This window comes from Alexandromys fortis, unplaced genomic scaffold, assembly GCF_014885135.2.
Source record: "Alexandromys fortis isolate MF-2015 unplaced genomic scaffold, M_Fortis_MF-2015_v1.1 scaffold_56, whole genome shotgun sequence".
In the NCBI taxonomy this organism is placed as follows: domain Eukaryota; kingdom Metazoa; phylum Chordata; class Mammalia; order Rodentia; family Cricetidae; genus Alexandromys; species Alexandromys fortis.
In genome coordinates, this window is record NW_026067935.1 from 7086699 (window position 1) to 7111137 (window position 24439).

Genomic DNA, 24439 nt, shown 5'->3' on the forward strand with positions numbered 1-24439 from the left:
GACCTCATTACAGATGGTTGGGAGCCACCATGTGGTTGCCGGGAATTGAACTCAGGACCTTTGGAAGAGCAGGCAATGCTCTTAACCATTGAGCCATCTCTCCAGCCCCAAATCAATCTATTTTAAATAAGGTAGGCTCAACAGGGGCTAACAAGATGACTCCCAGGTGTTGTCTAGCAAGCCTGGAGAACTGAGTTCAAATCCTGGAGTCTGTGTAAAGGTGGAAGGAAACTGCATGTCTCTTCTTTACCCAAACCACACACACACACATAGTAGTAAATATTAAAAAAATAAAAAAACCCAAAACAATGGAGAAAAATATACCTCAATAAAAACAAAAAACTAAAAAAAAAAAAAAAGAAAAGAAAAAAAAAAAGAACAACTCAAACATCTAGGGATGGTGGCACGTGCCTTTAACCCCAGCACTCACTAAGTAGAGGCAGGCAGATCTCTGTGAATTGGCGGCCAGCCTGGTCTATGTAGTGAGTTCCAGGACAGCCAGGGCTGCATAGTGAGACCCTGTCTCAGTAAACAAAGTAAATCCAAAGAATAACAAAAATTATAAGCTTGCCAGGTGCAGAAGGGCAGGCCTTTAATCTCATCATAATGAATTTCAGGACAGCCAGGACTATATAGAAAGACAGTTTCAAAAATAGATAAATTGAAAAAGATGGGCTCAACGCAAAACCAGGAAGTGTATATTGACTTTTCATCCCATTCTACGGTATCTATGACTACTTGAGAAGCTCTAGAGCTGAAAGGTGTTCAGAACCACCCTTCTCAGTAGGAAAGAATTCCGGATTCCAAGGGTCCTACGTCTCTTGACCTTGGAGCTCGCCTACCAGGCCCAGGTGGAATTAGGTAATAGATTATTTATTTATTTATTTATTTATTTATTTATTTATTTATTTGTTTATTGTGATTTAAGGCTTAAAAAGACAGGAGGGTCTGCAGATAAATTTACTTTGTTCAGAACTTCACGCGTTTCCAGTGTGAGTTCCTTTCTTGGGCTCTGTACGTGCCTGTTAGTCCAGACACAATGATGTTTTGAATAAAGGTCATCAAGGGAGGTCACCCTCCGGAATCCTTTTCCACCAAGGAGTCGCTGCAAAATCCCGGGCTTCCAACAGCTGCCGATTTCCGCCGGGAACTGCAAAACTTCTGGGGTTGCCATGGTCCATGGGAGCGAAATGCTGGCCGCCCTCTGGTCCCGCAGCCCTAGCCGGCTGTTGCAGCGTCCTCTCCAGTCCCTTTCAAAAGCTTTTCAAGGGGATCCATACTTGGGGAGGAGCTCGGACAGTACTTTAACCTGGGCTTCTGTCCAAATGACTGGGGCGAATAAAAGACGCTTTTCTTAAACTAACGGGATGCAGCCTTGCTTGTCTCAAACGTTTTTTTTTTTTTTTTAACCCCAGAGTGTTTTCATGGAGAGCAGAGACGGTTCACCCCAAGCTTAGCCTGCACATGGGCATCACCCTTCCAACTTGTGGCAAAAGGATTTCTCACCCTGCTCTGGGCGGGAAGGTGAGGTGAAAAAAATTGAATCACACACACACACACACACGCACACCCCGCCCCCCCCCCCCCCCCCCCCCCCCCCCCCCCCCCCCCCCCCCCCCCCCCCCCCCCCCCCCCCCCAGCATCATCGCATCCCACCCCTTCCCAGCAGCCGGCCGGGGTGACTTGCAAATTCTGGGCACACTTTGACTAGGAAAGCGGGAAGAGCCTGAAATGCCAAGGCGCCAGCGGCTGCAGGCCTCTCGGTCGGTCCAGGGCATCCCGGTCGCCCCCGCGGTGGACTGGGGAGGATTTAGGGGCGCGCAGACAAAGCGGCGGCGGGGAGCCGGCGAGCGGCTGCGGCGGCTCGGGCGCGGGGAGGGGCGGTGCGGCGTCTTCTCCCGGCCCCACGGCGGCGCGTCACGTTCTCTTCCCCGCCCCGAGGCCGAGAGCCGGGGAGGCGGGAGGCGGCGGCCGCGGCGGCTGCTGCTGCTGCTGCTGCTGCTGCTGCTGCTGCTGCTGCTGTGAGGCAGGTGGCGGAGACCCCGGCGTCGCAGGCGGTGAGCGAACGCGGGCCTGTTGTTCTCTCTCTCGCTCTCTCTCTCCTCTTCCTCGCCGTCCCACCCTTTCTCTCCCTCCGCTCCTTCCCGTCGCTGGGGTCCGGGGGGACGCTGGGAGGGAAGGCTCGCCTCCAGCTCCCGCCACGTACCCGGGCCGCGGCTAAGGAGACACGGGCGTACCCGTGAGGGCGGCGGGAGGTGAGGAGGGAGGACCGGCTGGCGGCGCGCGGCGCGCGGCCGATCGGCCGGCCCTGTCAGCCGCGGCCCGGGCCTCGCCTTCCTCCCGCCGCCTCAAGATGGAGCGTGGACTCCTTGCCCCTGCGCCGCCGCCTCGGGCGCCGCTCGCTCTCCCTCTCTCGGCCCGCGCCCTCTCCTCAGCTCCTGGGGTGGGTGCGGGGGCTCCGGGGACGGCTCTGCCCCTCGTGGAGGCCGCGGGTCCGGTTGGACCTGTTGCCCTGGACGCCGCCGCTCGTCACCTGAGCCGTCGTCCTCAGGCAGGGCCGAGAACACCGGGTGCCCGCGAGCCGGCATGGAGGGCGCCCTTGCCCCGGTCGGCCCGGCCACGTCCCTGCTCCGTCCCTGCTCGGCCCTGGGCTTTTGTTTTCCCTCAGACCCCGTGGGTCATTATTCTCTAAGGAGGAAGGGTGACTGGGGTGCCAGAGCTCTGAAATCACCGCTGCCGGGTAACCCGAACCTGCTCCGGCGGCCGGGGATTGGCGCGGAAGACAGATGACACTTGTTTGGGGTGGGGGCGGGGGGATTTTAAAAGCAAGAACCTTCTGTTTTTTCTCGAATTAGGAGGTCTTGGGTTCTTATGAGAACAACAACAGAAATACCGGATTCTGATTCTGGAGTCTAGCCCTGAGGTTCTGCAGTGGCTCCTCTTCTTGTGGCTTTTCCATCTGGCGGGCACCGCGCGCCACCCCTTCCTCCTGCCCAGCCCCACCCCTCGGGTTTGAAGAAATGACACGTTAGATCTGTAGTCCGCGTGGGGATACCTCTTTTTAGCAAAAACTTGGGCGCCAATTACTGTTCTTTTAAGGGGCGTGGAGATGGTTCTGTAATTTCCCTTTTCTTTTTGTGTGCTTGTGATTCAGCTGCCTGGCCTCTCCCTCTTCTAGGCCGGGACTGCGGCTGCTCGGGGCTCCCTTAACTATTTATGCAGTGACTGGCTGCTGCGATTTGACGGCTCGGGTTCTGGGATAGTATTATTATTACTCGTGCCCGTGGCTTCCGGTCCGGAGAGCAGTGTTTGGCTTCTAGGCGTCCTGATAAGCTTGTGCGAGACTCCTCAGGTATGTTGTGTCTCAGCCCCGGGGGCATTTCTTCCTCTTGAAAGAATAACAATTAACCTTTATTGGGAGCTTCTGGCCAGGCTCTTGGCTAGAGTGGGGTTTTTCAGCTCGCGTAATCCACCCTACCCAGGGAGGTTGTTGTCGGTCTCATTTTACCAAGAGGGCGTTGAAAGGTCAGAGTCACAGCCTATAAGTGAAGTCAGGAGTTGTACTTCAGTCTGCTTCGTAATTTTGTCCGAACAGTGAATCGATGGCAAAAAAGCAAGGTTGGACATTATTAAAGCCCAGGAAGTGGTCGAGTGCTCGGTTGAGAGTTAAGGCCCTTGTTGAGGTGCAGAGAAAGCTATTGGCTTCCTGCTAGACCTGGTTCAAAGGGTGAAAATTGAAACTGGGTGGCAGCTTTCCTAGGATCCCTGAACATGAGGATTTTGCCATTCTCTCTTTTTTAAGTCATTGTTCAGCACACAAAACAAGACAACCTGTTCTTCAAGGACAGAAACCTGAAGGGGTTTAGTAGTTACTGAAACTTACTTTTAGTACTTATATATTTAGTGTGTGTGTTTGTGTATGTGAGTGGGTGGGTGCCCGGGTTCTGGAACATGCTTGTAGAGGTCAGAGGGCAGACAGCTTGTGGGAGCTGGGTCTTCTTCCGTCATGTAAACTCATGTCTTCTGAGTTTGTCAGTGGATCAAACTCAGATTGTCAGACCTGACTGCAAGCAACTTTTCCTGATGAAGCCATCTTTCCACCCTAGAAGTTTAGTACTTTTATTTATTTTTACCCAATTATTATAATTTGCTTATTTTTATTTTATGTACATTGGTGTTTTGTCTGCATGTGTGTCTGTGAGGGTGTCAGATCTTGGAGTTACAGGCAGTTGTGAGCTGCCATGTGGGCACTGTGACTTGAACCCAGGTCCTGTGGAAGAGCAGCCCGTGCTCTCAACTGCTGAGCCATCTCTCCAGCCCAATTTTTACCCAATTTCTTCTTCTTCTTTTAAAAAGATTTATTTATTATATATGTCTGCCTGCTTGTCAGAAGGGGGCACCAGATCTCATTACAGATGGTTGTGAGCCACCATGTGATTGCTAGGAATTGAACTCAGGACCTCTAGGGAGAGCAGTCTGTCCTTTTAACTGCTGAGCCATCTCTCCAGCCCTATTATTTCTATTATTAACTTTGTTACATGATCCATTATGTGTGTGGAACTAAACCCAGGTCTTGCAAGAGTGGTAGTAAGTGCTTTTAACCTCTGCGCTCTCTCTTTAGCCCTGTTTGTTTTAATTGGACGCACCCACACTCATGGGGAATTTGTGCCTGTTAGTGAAGTGCCTAGGGAGGCCGATGAGAGCCGGAATTATAAGCAGTTGTCAGTCTCCCAATAGAGGTGCTAAGAACCCAGCTCAGGTCCTCTACAGTTACAGCACTTACTCTTAACTGCTGAGCTTTCTCTCCAGCACCCTCTTTTCTAAGATTTATTTTTATTTGTATGAGTGTTTGTCTGCATGTTTATGTTTCATGTACATCCCTGGAGTTATGGGTGTTTGTGTGAGCTGTCATGTGAGTGCTAGGAACCAAAGCTGGGTCTTCTGCAACAGCAGTAAGTGCCCTTAACTGCCTCCCTCCTAGACAAGGTTTCTCTGTAGCTTTGGAACTAGCTCTTGTAGACCAGGCTGGCCTCGAACTCACAGAGATCCACCTGCCTCTGCCTCCCTAGCGCTGGGATTAAAGGCTTGTGTCACTACTGCCCGACCTGTCCTTAGCTGCTTAACTACCTCTCCAGTCCAGGGCTTGGAATCAAGAGGGTTGTGTATAAGGGATGATTTGATCTTGAATCCCTTACAAAGGTAGGAGCTTTTAAACGTCTTTATGTTGACTTCCTGATGTTCATCATTATTATTTACAAGTAAATTTCTGTTTCTTCTTGAACTTACATACCAGAGGCAAGGGGCTTTGTGCCTCCTGCTCCCCACTCTGTGAAATCCTCTACAGAATTCTGCCATTTTTGTGCTCAAAGTCTTTGTTATGTAGTTAATTGAAATTATGGGATCCATAAATTTCAAAACTGGCTTTGTAGATGTCAGCACTAAAGAAGAAGAAAAAACACAGAATTGGATCATGGTAAAGGCACAAGGAGATGGCTTAATCTTTGTTGACATTAAAAAAGCCATCTGACCCGTAATTCCCAGCAGGAGTTATTACTCTGCTCATGAATTATTAGACAGTTGTGTAAGGAGGCTTTAAACTATTACAGCATCCTATATATTTTTAATAAACATAGGGTATGTTGCCCATCTAGGTGGAACTCAAGAATCCCTGTGCTTTAAATCAGCATTGATGGAAGAGTGACCTCTTTAGACTGCAGTCAGGATACAAAAGAAGCTTCTCCCACTTTTTTTTTTTTTAATAGGTTGACAGATTGTACTTAACCAACCTTGAATTTGGCTAGTACATCTGGGTTAATATCCTGGACCTGGCATGAAGTACCAAGGAATCTTGGCCACAGTCAGTAAAGAGATTTTTTTTTCTTAAATCTCCATCTGGCACTTCTCTAAGGACAGATTCCATTAGCACTAACTCAATGGGTGGGTCTGGTTTTTGGTTTTCTGTTTATTGTGGTCCAGCAACAACATCTTAAAAAGTATTATTATTATTATTATTATTATTTTTTTTGCAAAGTCCTTGACAGGAGGAAATAGTCCTGTTACAGGATGCCTGTTGGGAAGCCTATCTAGTTTCTTAGTCCCTGGGGAAGCCTTCAGTTGAGCAGTGGTGGTGCATGCCTTTAGCCTTAATCCCAGCACTCAGGAGGTAGAGGCAGGTGGATCTCTGAGTTTGAGACCAGCCTGGTCTACAGAGTGAGTTCCAGGACAGTCTCCAAAGCTACACAGAGAAACCCTGTCTCGAAAACCCCCCCCCCCAAAAAAAGGAATAAAATAATTATGTAATGATATGACCCAGTTTGCTTTTAACTTGAGTTATGTAGTTTGGAGTTTACTTGCTTACTTATATCTAAACTTGGATTGAACCCCAGTTGAAGACACTTGAAAGTGGCGAGTCCTTGATTGACTGTTATTTTTGAAGCCAAGGGTCGAAGGATCCAGATGTTCAGGATGTGCAAATCATCTGGAATTTGGGTTTGACGTATAACAGAAAAGCAATTTTCCTGACTGTACAGATTATTTTTATTTTGTGTGTGTGTGTGTGTATGTGTCTGTACATGTGTGCATGCATGCCACAGCATGAATATGGCGGTCAGAGGATATGTTAGTTACTTCACTGTTGCTGTAATAAAACCCTATGACTGAGTCAGCTTATAGAAGAGAGTTTATTTGGGTTTACGGTTCCAGAGGGAGACACTCATGACATGGCAGCAGGGGGCAGGAGCAGAAAGCAGAGGATGCAAGCAGGAAGCACAGAGAACAATCTGGAAGTCGGGTGAGGCTGTGAGCTCTCCAGGCCCACCCAGTGCTGCTGTACCTGCTCCTCCTCAGCACCAGCTGAGGACCAAGTGTGAGAATACCTGAGCCCGTGGAAGAGGGGCATTCAGACCACCAGGGGCTCAGTTCTCTCCTTTCACCCTGTGGTTTCCAGCAGAGTGCTCCTGTCAGCTGGACCTAGAACTTCCTCTGTAGACCAGACTGACCTTGAACTCAGAGACCCGCCTGCGTGCTAGGATTAAAGTGGTTTACCACCACAGGCTGACTCTAGATTTTTTTTTTTTTTTTGGGTTTATCGAGACAGGGTTTCTCTGTGGCTTTGGAGCCTGTCCTGGAACTAGCTCTGTAGACCAGGCTGGTCTCGAACTCACAGATATCCACCTGCCTCTGCCTCCCGAGTGCTGGGATTAAAGGCGTGCGCCACCATCGCCCGGCTTAGATTTTTTTTTTTTAATATAAATAGCCTTTATTGGTTGCAGTAGTCAATTGAAGAATCCTGTTCTTGTTATTTAGGTCTTATCTACAGATCCTGTTAAAGCCTGAAAATTGTGTCTGTGTGTGTTGCTGGAGATCGAATCCAGGACATTGTGCGTGCTAGGCAAGTGCTCTACTGCTGAGCTACATGCCTAGCCCTTTGAAGACTTTGTGGCTTTTTTGTTTGAGATAGGGTTTCTTTGTAGCTTTGGAGCCTGTCCTGGAACTTGCTCTGTAGACCAGGCTGGCCTCAGAACTCAAAGATCGCCTGCCTGCCTCTGCCTCCTGAGTGCTGGGATTAAAGGTGTGCACCCCCCCCCCAGCCTGAAGACTTTGTTTTTTAAGACTTTAAAAAAAGTAGGGCACTGGTGGCCTATAATCCCAGCACTTGGCTAAGCCTAGAATTTACTGTGTAGACCCTGCTGGCTGCAAACTTTCAGTGGTCCCCTTGCTTCAGTCTCTTGAGAACTAAGATTATAGGTATGCACCATTCTATCCAGCAATAGCTCTCTTTATTTATTTTGTGAGGTAAGGTCTCACTACATAGGCTTGGTTGGCCTGGAATTTATTATGTAGACCAGGCTGGACTTGTAGTCACAGAGATCCACCTGCCTCTCTGCCTGTGCCTCCCAAGTGCTGGGATTAAAGGCATGTGCCACCATATTTAACTTTTTTTAATTTACGTGTGACGTGTTTGTGAATGTCTGCATGTGTGTGTTTGTGAGTATCTATCTACGTGTTTGTGAGTATCTGCATGCATGTGAGTGTGTGTGTGTCTGCCCAAAGAGGTCAGAAGAGGGTGTTGGATCACTGTAGCTAGTTGTGGGTGCTGAAAACAAACTTGGGTCTTTTGGAAGAGCAATAATGTTCTTATGTGCTTGAGCCACCTGCTCAAGTTTTTCAGCAGCTCCCACTCCCTTTGAGGTAGAGCCTCAGTATACAGCCAAGGATAGCTTTGAACTGGTGATCTGTTGTGGTCTGGAGTCCTAGGTGTGTGCTACCATTCCCAGCTCCTTCCTTTCTTGACTGCAAACTGCAGCTCTGTTATTTTGTGGAAGACTTTAGATAAACCTCTGGAGCCCAGTTCCTTCAGCTATAAGTTGTGGCTAACAGTTGCTTGGTAGTGGTCATATAATAAATGGATCAATGGGTGTAGACTCAGTGAGTGCTCTTCCTCTTTCCCCTTTCAGCTAGCAGTATTATTCCCTCATTTAGACTGTACTGGGAGACAGAGAGGTTTCCTGGTTTCAGAATAAACCTTTCTTCCTGCCATGTTTACAGAGTTAGTTTTGAGTAGGAGTGGCTTGCATGACAGAAAGGGCATGTTTTAGTGAGCAGTTGTCAGTGGGGAACTTGTGATTTACAAGGACTTGTGTTCCGAATGGAAAAGCAACTTGTGCTCCTCCTGTCAGAACTTGTGCCTTGCCAACTCTCAGGCCCTTTCGTATTCTCCCCAGTTTTCTTTCTCAAGGTTTAATTAAAGGTGGAGTTCTTCTCAGGTCTGGTAGAACTTGTGTGTCAGCATCACAGGTTAGCTGTGACCAACACTGAAGTTGGCACTTACAATCCAAATGAAAGCAATTCTGAGTGTGCATTGATGGCATCTGGGCTGACTGCTCGAGACAGTGCTGTGTTTGTGAGTGCATTTAATAGACTGACGGGGCTTCTGAAGTCAGCACTCTGCACTATTATCAATATGGAAATGTTATTTTTTCCACTGGCTCTCAAGACCCACAGCACCTATTACAGTTGCACATTTGCAAAGTAAAAACAGAAAGCCTTTAAAGAGGGGAGAAAAAAATCCCAAAGAATGAGGGAGTTCTTGATCCTTCTGAGCTGTCTGCCCTTTTCTTGTTCTGAACAGCTGGTATGCTTTTGCTTTCAGTATCAGCCATGTGTGTCCTGAAGGAGCAGCAGTGCGCCTTCTTTGTCTTCGGATTGTGAGGAAGACAGTTTTAATGCACCTGAAACGACCCTTTTAAATCCCTGCTGTATATAACAGATCAGAAGCTTGTTTGCCAGTCAGGAGTCTATCTACAGATTGGAGTTTAAGTCATAGACCATTAAGTAACAAGCGATTACACTTTTAGAATTGGTTTCCTCAGTGGTAAAGTGAATTTGTTGAACTAGGTTGCTAAGGTCTCCTCTGAGTCTAAAGTTTTATATTAAGCATTTTGTTCCCTTTTACACATTAGCGTAATTGACTGCTGCTGACCTCAAGTTCTTCTGGGGGATACTAACCAAAGCTCGTAATTTTAATCTCCTTTAAGATCTGTTTTTAAGCAGTGACATAAATCAGAGTTACAGAATCACCAGGAATTTTATAGAATGTTGTGTAAATGAACAAAATAGCTCAAATTATTTGGCTTTCTGAGTTTCTTATTTTTTCACATTCTTTTGTGGGTGGAAGAACTTTGGGAGGCTGTTTGTTTTTGTGTATGTAAGCCATAAGAACAGTAGTCCTCATTGCCTTGAGCCAGGCAGATAGTCATAATCACTGGCAGTTGCATCAGAGTTTAGAGTTCTTCCTTTAAAAAACTTTGTCTAAACTGGGCAGTGGTGCACGCCTTTAATTCCTGCACTCAGGAGGCAGAGGCAGGGAGATCTCAGTGAGTTCCTGGACAGAGCTGTTACATCGAGAAACCCTGCCTTGAAAAACAAACAAAAAAGCATTGTTTAGTGTCCTAGCCCCTGCTGCTGGGGGGTTGGTTGCGTTTTCTTTCTGTCTCTCTCTCCCCTCCTTTTTAAAAACCACTCAGAGTACAACTTGTACTCTATACTGTGTCATACAACCTAAGTTTTAAAACCATATAATTTTCAAGTATGACTTAATTTTTCAGAGGATTATGTCTACTTCTGACTTTTCCGTAAAAATGCTGTAAACCTTTCTATTCACTGTCAGTGTCTTAACGTATGATGCTCTCAAACCAACACTTAATGCTGACAGGTTGATTTTATAAATTACTCTGTAAGGGCATGATCGGTAGAAACTGGAAGTAAGACTCCCTTGTAACACCTTTTGAATTAAGGAGCCAATTAATTTTCTGATTCTCACTGGTTTGTTTTGGCCCTGGAGAATCTAATTGATTGTTTGAATAGTGACTCCTTTGTTTACTGTCATCTTTTGTTCCTTACTCTTGCTAGCCGGTTCCTTTTTCAACTTGTTTATCTTAAGGCTGTTGAGTCTGCCCCTTTTGTTCATTTATTATTCGGTTTTTGTTGGGGGACGGTGTTTGAAGACAGGGTTTCTCTGTGTAGTTGGCTGTCCTGGAACTCTGTAGACCAGGCTGTCGTCTGAGTGCTGGTATTAAAGGAGTATGCCACCTCCTCCTGGTTTATTATAATTTTTTTCAGTACTTGAAATGAAACCCAGGGCTCTGCACTTTCTAGCAAGCACTCAGTCTACCACTGAGCTATCTCCCTAGACTGGGTCCGACCTTTTAAAAATATTTAGGGTAATGGATGTGGTGGTGTAAGCCTTTAATTCCAGGACTCAGGAGGCAGAGGCAGGTGTATTTCTGAGTTCCAGCCAGGGTTAGTGAGACCCTGTCTCAAAAAAAAGGACTAGAGTCTGTATATGAAATATTCCTAAATACTTATGTTGAGAAGTATCAGGGACAGTAGGTCTAGTGGTCTTACATCAGCAACCTGTTTTTTATTTTTTTATTTTTTGTCAACTGGATGCAGGGTTACCTGGGAAGAGGAACCTTGATGGAGAAAATACCTTCATCAGATTGCTGTAGGCAAGTCTAAAGGGTCTTTTTTTTTTTTTTTTTTTTAGTTTTTTTTTTTAGTTTTTCGAGACAGGGTTTCTCTGTAGCTTTGGAGCCTGTCCTGGCACTAGCTCTTGTAGACCAGGCTGGCCTCGAACTCCCAGAGATCCACCTGCCTCTGCCTCCCGAGTGCTGGGATTAAAGGCGTGTGCCACCACCGCCCGGCTGTAAATGGAAATATGAGTAGTGGAGACGTAATACCTTTAGTAAAGTTGTTGTGTGTGTACATGCACACACTCACCCACTCAGAGGACTGACTACCTTGAGCGTTAGTCTCTGCTCCTCATCCTTTTTTTTATTTTTTGGAACAGGGTTTTTCTGTAGCTTTGGGGCCTGCCTTGGGACTAACTCTGTATTAAAGGTGTGCACTACCACTGCTGGGTGTTCCTCACCTTTTTTGATACAAGGGTCTCTGTTGTTTATACAATGTAGACATGAGCTCCTAGGGGTTTTGTTTTTGCCTCCATCTTATAGTAGTACTGGGGCCACAGGCAGACACTTACATTACACATTTGGCTTTTTTTAAAATATTTATTTATTTATTATGTATACAATATTCTGTCTGTATGCCTGAAGGCCAGAAGAGGGCGCCAGACCTCTTTACAGATGGTTGTGAGTCACCATCTGCGGTTGCTGGGAATTGAACTCAGGACCTTTGGAAGAGCAGGCAATGCTCTTAACCACTGAGCCATCCCTCCAGCCCCCTTGTTTTGTTTTTTTAAGACAGGGTTTCTGGTTTTCAAAACAGGATTTCTCTGTATAACAGCTCTGACTGTCCTGGAACTCTCTTTGTAGACCAGTCTGTCCTCAAACTCACAGAGATTGGACTGCCTCTGCCTCCCCCGTGCTGGGATTAAAGGTGTGAGCCACCATGCCCGGCTCATATCTGGCTTTTACATAGTTTCTGGTGATTTGAACGCAGGTCATTATGCTTGTATGGCACTTTTACCCAGTGAGCCATCTCCCCAGCCCCAAAGTGGTTTTTTCATTTGTTTTAAGTAAATTGTGATGGAACATGCCTGTAATCCCAGTGCTGGTGGATAGAGGCAGGAGAATCAGATATTCTGGTATCTTTAACTTCTTGTTAGCTCTGTGTCTGCTTGGGCTACATCAGACCCTGTCTCAGAAAAACAAGAGCCTGGCAAATGGCTCAGTGGGTAAGAACACTTGTTCTGCAAGAATGAAGAGATGAGTTCAAATGTATAGTACACGCATAAATACCAGGCACACTTCACAGACCTGTGACCCAGCATTGGGGGTGGAGACATGTGAATTCTGAGAGCTAGCTGGCCGGCCAGCTTGCCTTAAACAGCAAACTTCTGGTTTAGTGAGAAACTGTCCCAAGGCAGTAAGTCAGAGAACAGTAGACTAAGACATTTTATGTCCTTCTCTGGCCTCTTCTCTGCACGTTCATGCAAAGGCACATGTACCTGCACACTTATGTGCATGCACCCACATAGGTATACTACAGGCACATCACACGCACACACACACACTCATGTTAATTTTTTAAAGCTGGCTGCCAGGCAATTCTGTGCTTGCTGCATAAGCATGTGGATCATCTGAGCTTGAGTTTGGATACCCAGGATCCATGTAAAAATCTAGGTGTAAGGCCAGGTGTGATGGCACACTTTAATCCCAGCATTTGGGAGACAGAGGCAGGTGGATCTCTAATTCCAGGATAGTCTCATCTACATAGTTCCAGGACAGTCAGATCTACATAGAGAGACCCTGTCTAAAAAAAAAAAAAAAAAAACTAGCCAGGTGGTAGTGGTGCATGCCTTTAATCCCAGCACTCGGGAGGCAGAGGCAGGTGGATTTCTTTGAGTTCGAGGCCAGCCTGGTCTACAAAGGCTAGTTCCAGGGCATCCTCCAAAGCTGCAGGGAAACCCTGTTTTGAAAAACCAAAACCAACCAACCAACCAAACAACCCTCCCCCCAAAAACCCAAGAAAACCCCAGAAAACAGAATGAACAAGCAAACAAACAAACCAGGCATGGTAGCTTCTACCTGTAATCCCAGTAATGGGAGTTAGAGACAAAGAATCCCTGGGGATTGCTGGTGAGCTAGTCTAGCCAAATCAGTGAGCTCTGAGTTTAGTGGGAGATCCTGTGTCAAAAAATAAGATGGAGAGCGAGGCCAGTGAGATTATTAAGCAAGTAAAGATGATTGCTGACCTGGGTTCAGTTTCTTGAGCCAGTGTAAAGGTAAAAGGAGAGAACCACTTAACAAAAATTTCTTCTGGCCGGGCGATGGTGGCGCACGCCTTTAATCCCAGCACTCAGGAGCCATCCTGATCTATAGAGTGAGTTCCAGGATGGTTCCAAAGCTACAGAGAAACTCTCTCGGAAAAAATTTATGTGTGTGGGTGTGTACCATGTGAATTCCTGGTATCCATAGAGACCAGAAGGTCAGATCCCCTGAAACTGGATTTACAGACAGCTGTGAGCTACCACGAGGAAGCAGGGAATTGAACCTGGATCCTCTAGAAAAAAGCAGCCAGTGCTCTTAACCTCTGGTCCATATTTTCAGTCCTACTCCACACATTGCTTTTTTTGGTTTTGTTTTTAACAGCCCTGGCTGTCCTAGAACTTGTTCTGTAGTCCAGGCTGGCCTTGCACTCACAGAGATCCACCTGCCTCTGCTGCGATTAAAGGCATGCGCCACCATTGTCCAGCAACATTGCCTTTCTTAAAGCAGTATCTTATGCCTCTTGCCTCACCCTCTCAGGTGCTGGGATTATAGGCATGGGTCCTTGTGCCTGGTTTATTTGTCACTTTTGAACTCAACTAAGATATCACATTTTCTGGTTTATATGAAAAGTTTTTCTCAATTTCATTTTGTATGGGATTTTTTTTTCAGATTGTTTGTGGTTAGTTTTTGGCTTATTTACAAGTTTAGAAAGTTAAGGCTTTGCATTATATTTTAGGGTTTCTTGGTATTAACATTATTTTCTTTTATTCTTTTGACAGTTGTTATATAACCTAATGTGGCTTGGAATTCACTAGGCTAGTGTCGAGCTTTCAGTCTTCTTGTCAACTTTAGGTGATGGATCTGGGAGCGGCTCTTGAGACCTTGGAGGATTAGTAGTTACTGGGGAAGGGGTGGCTCATGGGAGACATTATTTCATTGTTATAGGCACTGGTAAGATTCCCATGTTCCTTAACTTTTAACCCTTTAGCCCATAATATCTCTGGCCCATGCTCCTGTAAGCAACCCTAGTGAAACTCTTTGGTACACACATGCAAACATGCACACACACACACACACACACACGCGCATGCATATGTGACATGAAAATAGAATGCGATCAAAATACATTACATGGAGTTTGGCAAGATGGCTCAGAGGATGAAGGCCTTAGTCATCAAACCTGACAGTCTGAGTTCAGTCCTCCAGATCTACATGGTGGAAGGAAAGAACCAGCTCTTGCAAATTGTCCTCTGATCTTTACACTTAGACACTCCCCCCATCCCCAATAAAAAATAAGTATTAAAAATATTATATGCATACAAGAAAGAATCACAATCAAACCCATTATTATACATATAATCAATGTATGGTAATGTCTTGGTTACTTTGCTATTGCTATGATAAAAGACACCATTACCAAGGCAATTTATAAAATAATGCATTTAATTTGGGCCTGTGGTTTCAGAGGGTTAGCATCCATGATGACCAAACAAAGGCATGCAGCAGGATCAGGTAAGAGCTTACATCTTGATACACAAATAAGAGGCAGAGACAGAGGAGGAGATTGGGAATGACTTAAGTCTTTTGAAATGTCAGAGCCTGTCCTCAAGTGACACATCTTCTCCAACAGGGCCACTTCTCCTAATCCTTCCCAAATATTCCACCAATTTGGGAACAAATATTCTGAATAAGCCATTCTTATTCAGACCATCACAGCTAATAAAAACATCTTTCAAGTTCATAATCCTACCTCTGCTTCCTAAATTCTGGGACTACAGGCATGTACTATCATCATGCCCAGCTTAATCTTTTTTAATTTTTTTTTTTAACTCTTGAGTTTTGGAATGCTCTGCTAGAAATAGTTAAGTAATTAAGAGGCCCGGAGAGATGGCTCCATGGTTAAGAGTACTTGCTGCTCTTGCAGAGGACCCAGGTTCAGTTCCAAACATTCACAAGGTGGCTTACATCCATATAAGCCCAGTTTCAAGTGCTCCCAACCCCCTCTTCTGACTTCTGCAGGCACCAGGCTTGCATGGAGTGGTACCCATACATACATTCAGGTTGATGTGGGAGTGATTTCTTACTAATAAAGAAACTCCCTACACCCATTTGATAGGCCAACTCTTAGGTAGGCGGAGTAAACAGAACAGGATGCTGGGAGAGAGAAGCTGAATCAGGGAGTCCACATGATTCTTCCACTCCAGACAGACGCGGGTTAAGATCTTCTCTGGTAAGCCACCTCGTGGGCTACACAGATTATTAGAAATGGGTTAGATTAATATGTAAGAGCTAGCCAGGAAGAGGCTACAGATAACAGGCCAGGCAGTGTTCAAAAGAATACAGTTTCCGTGTAATTATTTCAGACATAAGCTAGCCATGCGGGTGGCCGGGTGCCAGGGACGCAGCCTCGCCGCTCCTATCTCTACATCAGGTAAAACACTCATATACATAAAATAAATAATCTTTTAAAAACTTTTTAGAAAAAGGAATGAAAATTTGTGATCTTTATCCCATTAAGATCATCCTACCCATTTTTTAATTTGTATCTCTCTCCTTCCCTCCTTCCCTCCCTTCATTCATCCATCCATCCATTTATTTATTTTGGTTTTCTTTTTTTTTTTTTTGTTTTGTTTTGTTTTGTTTTTGAGACAGGGTTTCTCTGTAGCTTTGGAGCCTGTCCTGGAACTAGCTTTTGTAGACCAGGCAGGCCTTGAACTCACAGAGATCTGCCTGCCTCCGGAGTGCTGGGATTAAAGGCGTGTGCCACCAACACCCAGCTTCAAATTTTTAAAAATGAATTTAATTTTAATTTGTGTACATTGCTGTGAGGGTGTCAGGTCCTCTAGAATTAGAGTTACAGAATGTTGTGAGCTGTCATGTGGGTGCTGGGAATTGAACTAGGATTCTCTAAAAGAGCAGCGAATGTTCTTAACCACTGAGATAGCTCTCTAGCCCCCATCCTACCCAAATTTAAAATTTTATTTAAGGATCCTCAGCACACCTCCTAAGTTGCTGCTGGAAACTCAGACCCAGCATTATTTCTCCTTAGCCAATATCACTGGTCATTTTTTTATATTTATTTATTTATTGTATATACAGTGTATATATACATGCCTGCAGGCCAGAAGAGGGTACCAGATCTCATTACAGATGGTTGTGAGCCACTATGTGGTTGCTGGGAATTGAACTCAGGACCTTTGGAAGAGAAGTCAATGCTCTTAACCACTGAGCCATCTCTCCAGCCCCATGTCACATGGTTATTACATTGGTTGAAGCAGTGGCTCTTTTGTGACCTGTGCTCTAGTTGTACGACATCACACATTTTCTCTTATTCCAGGGATAGTTTCTGAGACGATAGAGTAAGTGATGGCCTAGGGTGGCTGTTGTCACCCATTATGGCTCTCAATGGCTGAGATCTCTCCAGGTCCTCTACCTCATGTAGACTCTGCTCTCTGTGTAGCTTGTGGTTTTGCTCCCTAGGCCACAAAAATGTGCTTGTGACAAACAGTGGCCAGTCACACTGTTGGCTTCTCTGCCTAAGCGTGCACAGAGAAGAGCATTCTGCCTCCATTGGAAGTCCAGTACAGTACTCTCTAAATGAAACAGATGCCTACTTTCTTCTTTGGGAGACTATTCTCATTGTAATCCATGCTGGCCTATGTAAGCTCATCTTGAGCTCAGCATTTTCTGTCTTAGCCTCCCCTGCATTGGACTTTCAGGTGTGTGCTGTACCCAGGGCTGGATATTATATTAAATGACAGCTGAAGACTGTTTTGAAGTCACAGGCAATCTATGAGAGGAGCAGTGAGCGAGCAGATTAGTAAGAAATGAATAAGATTCTTTGGCCACCTTCTTAACCTTTCTTTTCTCCTGTAGTTTCTTCTGTAGCCTTTAAGTCTCTCTTCTCTTTTTTTCTCTTTTTTCTTTGAGACAGTGTCTCATACTCAGACTAGGCTGACCTCAAATTGGGTCTTCCTGCCTCAGGGTCCCAAGTGTTGGCATTACAGGCATGCGCCACCGCTCTGGCTGTATACATTTTTATTATCACATTCCGTGACTCCCGTGGTTTCGTGAGTGGGAAGACTGAAGGAGCTGATCTAACACTGCCTCAGTAGGATTGTGCTCACTCTGCTCTCTGGACTTGACATGCTGACTCCTGCTCTGTTTGCTTGAATTCTGCTGGTCACTCACTCTTGGGTTTCTTCCTTGTAACTTGAGACATAATGAATTTTTTATTTGTAATTCATTCTATCTTTTGCTTTGTGTTTTTTTGTGGATGTGTTTTCAAACTCTTAGTGCTGAGCTATCAGTTTTACTGGGCAGTGCCTTGTGCTTCCTCTGGGCTTCCTTATACATTATACATCACCTGTCAAATAGAGACTTTAAAGTTCCTCTTACTGTGATTGCCATCCCCCCTCTTTATCCTAAGAACAATTAAATTATTCAGTTTTGTTTTTGTTTTGTTTTTTCGAGCTTTGGAGCCTGTCCTGGAACTCGCTATGTAGACCAGGCTGGCCTGGAACTCACAGATATACACTTGCCCCTGCCTCCCAAGTGCTAGGATTAAAGGTGTGCGCCACCATGGCCCAGCAGAGTATTCAGTTTTATATTAAAGAGTTTTATATTTCTCTGCCCTTTCCCTCATACTGAGTGGGAAAGATGAGTGGTGTATGCCCAGGGGTCTTGGCAGTGGTATTATTGATCTGATGATAAGAATAGAACTATCTTATTTTTGGCCCTGAATATAGCTTCTGTATAGTCTCTGTCCTTTTTCTGTCTTGTTTTGTTGTGAGATGATTTTGCTGTGTTGACTAGGGTAGCCATGAACTCCAGGGCAAGCAATCCTCTTGCCTCACCGTATCTGGGATTACAGGCATGTGTCTGGGAATGGCCCACATGAATTTTTTTGAACATTTTAGACACAGCAAGTACAAATTGGTATATGTTGTAAACATAAACTACACAGATTTCAAAGAACTAGTATGAGAAAAATTGTGTATTGATTATACCTTTTCCCCCCACACTCATGAACATGCTAGGCACATGTATGGAGGTCAGAGAACAACTTGCAGAAGTCAGTTCTTTCTCCTTCTATCATGTGGGTCCTGGGGATCCATCTCAAGTCCTTAGGATTGGTGGCAAGTGTTTTTACTCTCTGAGCCCATATTGTTGGTCCTTGATTATGTTTTGATATAATGGGCTAAAAAATTAATTTTACTTGTTTCTTCTTAACTTTTTTTTTTTTTTTTTGGAGCGTTGGCTGCCCTGGAACCCAGTAGGCAGACCATATTTTATTTTAAAATAAAAATCCAAGATGGGCGGTGGTGGTGCACGTCTTTAATCCCAACACTTGGGAGGCAGAGGCAGGCGGATCTCTGTGAGTTCGAGACCAGCCTGGTCTACAAGAGCTAGTTCCAGGACAGGAACCAAAACCACAGAGAAACCCTGTTTCGAAAAAGCAAAAAAAAAAAAAAAAAAAAAAAAAATCCAGAATTGTCTTGCAATATATTCCTGTTGGAAAGTGATATTCTAGAAAGTACAGCATTGTCAACAGATGTAATTATCCAATTTAAGACTCCAAGTCAGTTCAAATAGCACTCGCAAGAGGTTGTAATTGAATAGTTTGCTCATCGCTTCCTTGGCCTAGTTTTAAAAAGAGCCTCCAGAGTTGGGAAAATAATGCAGTCATCTGTAACAGTGGCTCAGGAGGTAAGATATAGTTCTACTTGTTGCTTTTAGTTTGATAATTACATCACTTGGCATTATTTTATGGGTTCTTGTTTTGCTGTTGAGTCAATTCAGTACTTTTTAAAAGTTTGAAGTAGATCAGATAATCTTATAAATTTATTTAGAAGCAGGATAAGCCAAGTCTGTCCACGAAGAACTTAGTCACTGAACGAAATGCAAACAGAACTGGGACTGTGGTTTGTCACTGATCAGCAGAGCACTGCCCAGTGGCTCTAGCAGCTCAGAAAAGGAAGAAGTGGGCTGGAGAATTGTCAGAAGAGACAGTTGCTGGTGACTTGTGCTGCCTTGTATTTTCTTTTTTTTTTTTAGTTTTCTCTGCATATCCCAGGTCATCCTGGACCTCACTACATAGACTGGGCTGGTTTTGAGCTCACAGAGATCCATGTCTGCCTGTTTCTGGAGCGCTGTGATTAGAGGTGTGTGCCACAACACCTGTCCCTTTTTTTTCTTTTTCCTTTTTTTTTTAAAAGATTTTTAAAAATGATTTGTGTGTCAGACCTAGACATACATGAAATTGCTTTTGAAAAAAATGCTTTGTGTGTGTGTGTCAGTCGGGTGAGGGGGGCTCAGGCATGTGCACATGAACTCAGGTGCTTACAGAGGTTAGAGGCATCGGATCCCACAGCAGTAGAATTACAGGCAGTTGTCTGACATGGGTGCAGGAAATTGAACTCAAGTCCTCTGCAGTATTTTTTCTTTCTTTCTTTCTTTCTTTCTTTCTTTCTTTCTTTCTTTCTTTCTTTCTTTCTTTCTTTCTTTCTTTCTTTTTTCTTTTTGAGACAGTGTTTCTCTGTCTGTCCAGGCTGTCCTGGAACTCACCCTCTAGACCATGCTGGCCTCGAACTCACAAAGATCCTCTTGCCTCTGCCTCCTGGAATTAAAGACATGGCCACCATTGCCTGACTGCAGTATGTACTCTTAACTCTTTAACCTTTGAGCTTTCCTTCCAGTCCGTTCTGTTCTTTCCAAGTCAATCCTGTGATTCCCCAGAAGCTTTTGCATGGCAGTAGAGGGTGGGTGGGGTTTGGAAAGGATCCTATGTGGGAGACATGACCCTGCATTTCTCATCCGTGGGCCTCAAGCTCTTTTCAAGTAGGAAGTGAGATGGTTAAGTTGACCTCAACCAGACCCATGCACCTGTTGACTGGGCTTCAACAGCCTGCTCTGAAGCTGGAAAACTGACCTTTGTTATTCACTCAGGAGCTAAAGAACTTGTCTTTCCAATATGAGTGAACAAAGCTGAAAAACAAATGGGGTAAGCTGCCTTTCCTCTGTGAGATGCAAGGCCTTTGGAAAGCTACCAGCGTTGTCTCTGTTTTCCAGTGGCCCAGCAGCTCAGGTTACATTGCCTCTTCTGCATTGGGGGCGGGGAACAGCAAGTGACACAGCATAACCATGCAACCACAGTTACATAACCATGACTTGGGTGATATAATTAAGCGCTGAATGAACTGCCCAGGACCAAGGAGATGGTATTAGAATGGTGTGACTTCTGTGAAGGCTGATTTGACAGTCAGCAGCAGCGCTCTCTCCAGCTAGAATCCATCACCCCCAGAGCCTCAAGTCATGGCTACCGTCGCTTAGAGCAGAATCTTCAGGGTGCAGCTGTCTCAGGTAAGGGGCTGGTTGCTCACAGCTGTAGGTTGATATTGGCATGTCTACACTAGCTGATTCTGGAACTTAGTTCTAAAATCCCTCTCCTGGCAGGAAAACTTCAACTGTCCTTTGCTCCCCTCCCACCAGAAATCTCAGGTTTAGAGTGAAGAGGTGTTTTCAGTTTACAGATGGAACGGGCAGCCTGTGCAGCACCTGAGCTCTGTGTCTTGCTCAGGGCAGTTCCCTGCTGCACAGAGTGCCAGGAACTACAGCATGACCCAAGTGATCTTATCACTGGCTGATGGCAGAGTAGTTTTACCTTGGCAAAGTCAGAGCCAAATCACTTCCTTTTCACTTTTAAATCCTTCCCCTTTCCCTTACTGGGATTTGAAATCTAAACCATTGGTAGGACCCCAAAAGGATGGAATTAGGAATGAATATTGATTAGTACCCTCAGATTATAAGTGGGAATACTGAGGCCTGGTAAGGGCTAGATAAATTATTCCGGGTCGGGTAGCTCAGACAGAAACCATGCCTCTCATTTCCCAATCCATCTTCTCATGCTATATTTTTCTGAGTCAAGACTTTGGTTTTTTTTGGGGGGGGGTGTTTTGTTTTTGTTTTAGGACCAGGCCTTCAGGTAGCCCAGGCTGGCCTTGAAAACCCTTGATTCCCACGCCCCCCCTCATAGTTTGAGCCACCCTTGCTTGGCTTGGGGCTTTTTTTTTTTTCTTTTTTGGTTATTTGTTTTTGTTGTTGTTGTTTTGTTTCTTTTTTGTTTTTTCCAAGATAGGGTTTCTCTGTATAGCCCGACTGACTGTCTTAGAACTCGCTCTGTAGACCAGGCTGCCCTCGAACTCAGAGATCTGCCTGCCTCTGCCTCCTGAGTGCTAGGGTTAAATGTGTGCACCAACACACCCAGCTAGGGTGACATTTTATTTTATATTGTAAAGATTTTTTTAAAAATATTTATTTATGCCTGGAGGGATGGCTCAGCCGTTAAAGGCTAGGCTCACAACCAAAAATATAAGAGTTCGGTTCCCAGCACCCACGGCTGTCCCTCCAGGTATTTAAAAAAAATATATTTATTTATTTATTATGGATACAATATTCTGTTTGCATATGTGCCTGCAGGGTAGAAGAGGACAGCAGACCCCATTACAGATGGTTGTGAGCCACCATGTGGTTGCTGGGAATTGAACCCGGGTCCTCTGGAAGAGCAGTCAGTGCTCTTAACACTGAGCCATCTCTCCAGCCCCAAGAAATATATTTTTTAAAGTTTTTATTTTATTGATATTTATTGAGCTCTACATTTTTTTCTCTGCTCCCCTCCTGCCTCTCCCCTACCTCCTTCAGTCATCCCCCAAGGTCCCCATGCTCCCAATTTACTCAGGAGATCTTGTCTTTTTCTACTTTCTACTTCCCATGTAGATTAGATCTATGTAAGTCTCTCTTAGTGTCCACATTGTTGTCTAAGTTCTCTGGGATTGTGGTTTGTAGTCTGGCTTTCTTTGCTTTATGTTTAAAAACCACCTATGAGTGAGTACATGTGATAATTGTCTTTCTGTGTCTGGATTACCTCACTCAAAATAATGTTTTCTAGCTCCAACCATTTTCCTGCAAAATTTAAGCTGTTATTTTTTTCTGCTGTATAGTACTCCATTGTGTAAATGTGCCACATTTTTCTTATCCATTCTCCGATCGAGGGGCATTCAGGTTGTTTCCAGGTTCTGGCTATGACAGACAAAGTTGCTATGAACATAGTTAAGCACATGTCCTTGTGGCACGATTGAGCATCCTTTGGATATATATCCAAAAGTGGTATTACTGGGTCTTGAGGAAAGTTGTTTCCTAATTTTCTGAGAAATTGCCACACTGACATCCAAAGGGGTTGTACCAGCTTGCATTCCCACCAGCAATACAGACGTTTTCCCCTTTCCCCAGAACCTCTCCAGCATAAGTTGTCATCAGTGGTTTTGATCTTGGCCATTCTTACAGGTATAAGATGGAATCTCAGAGTTGTTTTGATTTACATTTCTCTGGTGACTAAGGATGTTGAACATTTCCTTAAGTGTCTTTCAACCATTTTAGATTCCTCTGTTGAGAGTTCTCTGTTTAGATCTGTACTCCATTTTTTTTTATTGGATTATGTGATCTTTTGGTGTCCAATTTCTTGAGTTCTTTGTCTATTTTGGAGATCAGACTTCTGTCTGTGGGGTTAGTGAAGATCTTTTCCCATTCTGTAGGCTGTCGTTTTGTCTTGTTGACCATGTCTTTTGCTTTACAGAAGCTTTTCAGTTTCAGGAGGTTCCATTTATTAATTGTTTCTCTCAGTGTCTGTGCTTCTGGGATTCTATTTAGGAAGTGGTTCCCTGTGCCAAATGTGTTCAAGTGTACTTCCCACTTTCTCTTCTATAAGGTTCAGTGTGGCTGACTTTATGTTGAGGTTACCTACCTTTTTATTTTTTATTGTGTGATTTTTTTTTTTCAAGACAGGCTTTTCTATAGTTTTGGAGCCTATTCAGAACTAGCTCTTATAGACCAGGCTGGCCTTGAACTCACAGAGATTCGCTTGCCTCTTCCTCCGAGTGCTGGGATTAAAGGCATGCACCATCACTGCCAGGCTTTTTTTTTTTTTTAAAATAGGATTTCTCTGTGTAGCCCTGGCTGTTCTGAAAGTCACCGTAAACAAGGCTGGCCTTGAACTCAGAGGTCTGCCTGCCTCTGCCTCCTGAGTGTTGGGAGTAAAGGTGTCCAGTGAATTTTTTTTATTTAAATCCCAGCAACCCTGGGAATTGAATATGGGGCCTCACACCTGCTAAGCATACTCTATAGTACTAAACTATATTTTCATCCCTCCTACTTCTTATATATGAGGACCCAATCCACAAAATAAAAACTACCAATAATCTATCATTATTTGGGAATTATTATTAATCTTTTGTTAAAGTTCCTTCCAATTTAAGAAATTTTAGAAATAACAAAAAGACGGGCAGGGGGGATGGCATATTGGTTAAGAGCACTTGTTCTTTCAGAGGACCTGGGTTTGGTTCCCAGCACCCACATAGAGCTTCACAGGCATCCCTAACTTCAGTTCCAGGGAATCTGACAGTCTCGTCTCTCCTCCTTGGGCAGTAAGCACATGGCGCACGTGGTACACAGACATACATGCAGGCAAAATACTCATGCACACAAATAAGCAGATCTAAGAGAACAGTAAACGGAGCACGGTGGTGCCCATCTATAGTTCCAGCACTCGGGAGATGGCGTGGAAGGCTCAGAAGTTTAAGGTCGTCCTTAGTTACGTGGAAAATTTGAAGCCAGCCTGGAGATCTTTTAAAAAAAAGATTTATTTTTATTTTAATGAGTGTTCTACTTGCATGTATATGCCTGTACACCACCCTGTGTGCAGTGACTGCAGATGCCAGAAGAACGTGTTGAATCCCCTGCAAATGGAGTTAAGGGTGGCTGTGAGCTGCCATGTAGGTCTTGGGAACTGAACCTGTGTCCTCTAGAAGAGATGCCAGTGATTTTAACTACTGAGCCGTCTTTCCAGCCCTATTACATGAATCCTTATTGAGAAAGAGAGAGAGCAAAAGGAAAAAATCAGAATGAAGTTTTTAGGTCTGGGGGTTTAGCTCAGCAGTAGTGTTTGTCTGTTATTCAAGAGTCCTAGGTTTAAAAAAATAATAATAAGAGTTCTGGCTTTGCTCTCTGTGTTGCAAGAGTAAAAGAAATAATAAAACTTGAATGGGCTGTAGTGGCTCAGGTCTCTGATCCCAGGACTCTGGAAGGAGGGTAGTGAGTGTGAGGACAGCCTAGGTTACAAAATATAGAGAGTAGCAGATGAGACCGTTAGAAAA

General features: G+C 44.7%; 1 protein-coding gene across 8 annotated transcripts in view; it reads left to right on the forward strand.

Moving 5' to 3' along the window:
* The first annotated feature begins 1936 nt into the window (after nt 1-1936).
* Clip1 (CAP-Gly domain containing linker protein 1) overlaps nt 1937-24439 on the forward strand; it is a 118828-nt gene continuing 96325 nt past the window's right edge. For 6 of the 8 annotated variants that reach the window (XM_050146520.1, XM_050146523.1, XM_050146525.1 and 3 more), the window contains exon 1: nt 1937-2057. The gene's annotated coding sequence lies outside the window, so the exon portion shown is untranslated. Of the gene's footprint in view, nt 2058-3178; nt 3353-20450; nt 20595-24439 lie in introns of those variants that run through there. The other 2 variants (XM_050146521.1, XM_050146522.1) reach the window with 2 other exon arrangements.